The sequence below is a fragment of the Priapulus caudatus genome, unplaced genomic scaffold (assembly GCF_000485595.1).
Source record: "Priapulus caudatus unplaced genomic scaffold, Priapulus_caudatus-5.0.1 Scaffold447, whole genome shotgun sequence".
Taxonomy (NCBI): Eukaryota; Metazoa; Priapulida; class Priapulimorpha; order Priapulimorphida; family Priapulidae; genus Priapulus; species Priapulus caudatus.
The window spans coordinates 103,966-109,562 of record NW_014577508.1 but is presented as its reverse complement, the minus strand read 5'-3'; positions in this window follow the sequence as shown (position 1 = coordinate 109,562).

Here is a 5,597-nt window from a genome sequence, read left to right as displayed (position 1 = left end):
ATACCTTCTACAGAGTCAAAGATAACTTAAAAGTGCTATGGCAATATAATATCCAATTTCACGACACATTATTAGTATCACAATAGCTTTTTAATCATTGCAATAGTATCGTCAATAGTATTTCATTGCAATACTATCGCAATAGTAAAATTGCACCCAATTGTCACAACCCAATTAATATACATTTCGGTACATATGCAGCTGTGTAGCTATGTAGGTATGTGAATAAAACCTCTATAAAACCACCAACTATGAAAAAGCGGGCAAACAGAAATCAGATTTAACATTTTCGTTAACCCATTTATTGTTATGCCATTATTTTACGGGTCAAGTGCTTGTCTGCTAATAAGCGTGAACCGCCCCGCACACAAACATAGTGACGTTGCACGACGTATGCAACCGATGACGTTCTAGACGTCCGAAACCTCAACACCGATACACTGTCGCGCGCATCTATCTATTGTCGTTTGCGTATACGCGCATCGCAAACCGCACACCCTGTGGCAACTGCAATGCTCCCGCGCTCGGCAATGCGGCTCACACTCACTGCCAACACGCTCTCTCTCTCTCTCTCTCTCGGTAAGCAGCACACGATCCTTCACGCACGGCGGCGACACACGCGCGCGCGCGCATTTCTAAATATTTAAAGTGCCTTTTTGCGTCGCTCGATTGCGGGGATAAGTAACACTATCCTCTTCCGTGCGCGTGACGAGTGATCAGTGTGTCTCAGTAGCTCTAAATTATATCTCCTTCTCTCCCGCCGAGCCGTTCTCTCCAGCGTATATATATATATTATATTAGTATATACTTAATAGCATACCATATATATAATAATATATCGAGAGTATGATATAAAACGTATATATATATATATATAATATTATATCAAGGAGCGTATAATGACAAGATATAACCTCTTGGGTAGTCATTACACCGGGCTAACCTGATTATATTGTTATGACCTTTTAAATAAATATAGATTCTATAGTCGCGTCAAAAAATTGCACTGGCCAGACACTAGGCGTTTTGCTCAACGCCGGCGACTGATGGTCACTGCAGTACTAATCAGCACACAACAACACGCACACACATAAAATTTAACACACCCACAACGCTTTATGTCTCTATCCCATGCATTACCACAACCCTTCACCTCAACCTCAATATCTGGCCGCGTCCTGTCACACGGATGGGTGTGTCGCACGCACACAGAGCCAGTTGGGTCCGTGGACACTGGCCAAGTATCCACACACGCGCGCCGCGATTACACCACTTATGAGAGTGTGTTCGCCTTCGAAAGCAAAGCGGATTCTGGGGTGCGGATTATTGATGCGAGTGGTGTTCGGAATGGGCAGGTCGCGCTTCGCAGCCGTGGCTGGCCGGACGATCATCTTCCCGCATCACACTGACGTGTGAAGGCTACCGGGTCCTGCTATGATGCGCAGCCGAACGCTGCCAGAGCAGGCTAAAGCTCTGCCGTATTGTCATACGTGGTCTAAAGCGGTAGACTAGATAGCGCGCCACATAGAACATGATCCAAGACCGCGTGAAGTGACTCATCATTCACAAACAGATTATATCTCTACACTATAGATAATGCTATTGGAGACAGCTCTTATATGAAAGAGAGTGGACGCCTCTACTCTCCCTGATCAAGCACTGCCAAACTCCCAAGGCCAGGAGATTAGGCAGCACGCAAGCCAAGAGAGTCATGCAGGTAGAATCCCTTTCTACTCCAGTGCAAACCATAAGAACGCATTGAAACACCTATATCGGCTTGTTGGATTAGGCCTTGTCAGGGGAAAAAACCCTTTTCTTTCGCGTCGTCGCTTCTCGCAAACGTTAATTATTTTTCATGAGTCTTCTGACACACTAGCATAAACGACTGAGCTCCAACATGTTCTATATGGCGATCAACAAGTCGCGGTTGAGCAGCCAGCGACGTGTCATGTTTGAGACTAGATACATAGAAAAGTCGTGAAGTATAGCATTCGGGATGGCCTGTTTTTGATACGAGCCCGGACTACATGATGAAAACCAAGCTGCTGTCCGCCTGGCCGTATATCGAACCGACAGTGTGAACGAACTATGACAAATCTACAGGCAATGACGCGCGTGCGTAAATCTCATATCTCTCGTATTTAAAGTGCGCATCGCCATAGCAATGTACTACGTGCGAGCCCAAAACAGCCGACTCTGGCCGCCGAAGATCCGAGCCGATAAGTAAAAGTCCGGCCTTTAAAATTTTGGCTTAGCTCTTACTCAGGCTCATCTTTGTTATGCTAGCCGACGCGTACGGTGCTGCTCCTGATATGATCTGCGTACCAATTCTTAGTCAACACTTCCATCAGCAAATTATTGGGTAAATCTCACCACTAGTATCTGCGAGAGCTACTGGATATGGAAAGCCTGTCCTATTAACCAAACGCGCTACCCCTGTTCTCAATCTCCTCTCTCTCTCTCGGTCTCCTCCACTTAGGCTACTCACATCTTCATACTGACGTCCTCTCTGTTCCAATCTCTCTCTCTGCATGATTTGTCTCTGCCTAACTGTTTCTCTCCCTTGGTCTTCTCTGCGGCGTAATCCTCTCTCTTTGTCTCTCTCTCATCATTGTCTACTACGTCTCCGTCATCCAGCAGTTACAATCAGGAGCGTAGACTCCAAGTGTTTGGTCTTGGCTACTTCCGTTCACTTCTCCTCTCTGTTCTCAGAAATACTACTGAAGTTTTATCATGGGGGCGTACATTCTCGTCGGCTGTAATCTAGCGACGGAGATTAGGTCAATGATCGAGCTTCTCTCTAGTCTTCCGACAATTCTCACATCTCCACTCTCCCATCTATTATCCTTCCTCTCGTTCATCTCTCTACTGTTATCTAGTCCGTCGAATTACTTATATTAAAGCTCGGATTTGTTTCTTTGCTCCCTGTCTTGTTAGTTCTTTGTGTACTTCAATATTTTTTCTGCTTCCTCTTAGTTTCTCTCTCTCTTTTAGGTGCAGAGAGATCGTCATACAGCAGTTTCGGTTTGGTTCACAACTCTCACAGATGCCCTGATTGGTGTCGCGTTATGGAGTTTGATGCTCCACTCACGCTCTCGCGCCCCTGCGTCTCTCTCGTCTTTAGGGTCTCGGGCGGTCTCTCATCCTCTATCTCTCTCGTCTCTCTCCAAAACACCCTCATACCACACAACCACTATACACAAACCACATCTCCAACAACACAACCTCCCACAACAAACATACCTACTCCCAAACCATGCGTCCCAGCCTCCGCGCCACACACCCCGCCCAATCAACTATACTAAAATCAACCTACACCAACAAGGCGCATAGCTGCGATACATCATGGCATTCTCATGACCATCATAGTTCTCTCTCTCGCGTCACTGACACCTCCACCCCAACCCACATCTACTATCTCCCTCAATCCACCACAAGGCACAACCTTCAACGATCTCACTAGCCTACCCCCGCTCTTTATCCCGTCCTACCAACAACTAACCACCACACTCAACACACGTAGTCAATCCACACACCTTTTTTTTGGCAAACACCTATAGTTAGAAAACCCGGCGTTCTACAGCCGTATGCTGGCATGCTACACTTGCTCTCGTTAATAGAACCCTCGTTGTTGGGCCCGCATTTCTCGCGCACCCTGCAAGACGCTCGTTTCCGGCCCTCAATTCTCATTCTCTCAATGATAATAACTTTTGTTGCCTCATTATCATCTCCCAACGAATTTCATTTAATACGAAAGAACATATATCGCAATGCGAAGCGGGCAACGAGTGATGAAAAAATATTCCGTATATGACGGGCGATGGCCCCTTGATGAGTGTTCCGAGCGGCTTGGTCGGTCATCAAAGCGGAAGCAGAAATCCTTGACCATTGCTGGCCACTGATTCACATACATCAACTCACGCTTCCGGACCGCGCCTCACACCGGCTTGCCGGGCATCCCACGGACCGTTCATGTCACACTACAATGCATCGTGAGATCATCAGCATAGATTTTCAAGCTCCTCGAACGACACGCGCCAGCTAGCTTGATGTCGCATCGGACACACCCTAATAAAATCAAAAGTCCTCCGCACCGTGTTTGCTCGCTCGCGTTGCGTATGAGAGCGAGGATGGGCACGCACAGTGGTCTAAACTTCCAGGTGTTATGCGCTTCAAACGACAGAATATATTAGCAATGGAACTGATGATTCGTTATAGCTCGGGAGACAAACGCAAGGCGACGTTTAGGATAATGAGATGATGTGCCCGCATCGCCGTGTCAAGCTTCCCGATTATAGGCCAGGCGTGGGTATTAGCATAACCCCCCGTGCGGTGTGTTGGGTGCATGGCGTTTTGCGTCGGTGCGTCGTGCAGTATAAAAAAGTAATCCATTTGTCTCGGGACGTGTATTGCGGGGACGGCCACAACACGGCCTAGGTGCCTCTGCGAGGCGCAAGTGGTCTCGGGGCCACCCCGGTGGACAGAATAGAATATACTTATCCAACTTGACAACCGTTTCAGATATGCAAACAACGATGAATGGAAGCCGAAAGTTTGAACAAGACGATTTGAGCAAACGACAGCAACCCGATAGGCTGTCAGGAAGATGGTGAAGATGGAAACGACTGCTCTTAGCAACGTGTAATTTCTACCAAAATCAACAAACTACCAAACGCCAAACGTTCGGTAAATGGTGCTGGATAAGTATTTGTTGTTTGCGGGCACGCAGGAGACCAGTGCACTCACAACTGTAGGAAACCGGTCTCGTGTATTATCCACACAATAGCAAAGCTCGGCCAGACTGCATACCAGCGAACCTTCACGAATCGTTAATTTGGCCTGTTATGACTTCATATGGGCGGGACTCACACTCACATCCAATCGCAGAGCAGAGAGCACACCGGGATGGACCAAGTCGCATCGCACCGGCAGTTAGACCAGGTGGGGTATCCGGCGAGCCGTTTATTCCTCATCAAACAAAGGCTTCCCGTTGCCGTGTTGTTGCGCTGTCTAGTCCGCAGTCAGTTGTTATTCAAGCGACACCGTGTTGGCATCTGTGAACTGTTCTTACGATCAACAGGTGACGCTGCAATCGTACATTACCGTTACGGTACTACAAACCAGCTAATGACTGTTAAGCGCACCCTGCATTCTCAATGGGATTTGTGCTTCTGTACGCACATAGGGGCGGCTAAGGAGTCCCAAAGCCAGCCTCTGGTTATTGTTGCAGGCATTGATATAGCATATAGCTGGGGGCCCGCGGTGCTGTACAGTGGCAATTCCGAGACCAAAGAGCTGACGTCCGGTTCGTGGCTTTCTTGAATCATTTAACTATATTATATTATTATCATCACAGATGATGCTTACTGCTATCACACAACAGTCTATCAATTCGCCAAGATTGCTTGGGCACCACGAATCGGTAAAGAATGGGCGGATGCAGCACCGGCAAGCTGCATGCAGAGAAGAGGAATTGTCACAACGGTTTCGCGATGCCTATAATGAAGAGTAAAGATCATGCTTTCTAGTTGGTCGGCAACATCGTTTACCGATCTTCTGCTTATGCCCGAGACACGATACATATTCATGATGCTGGG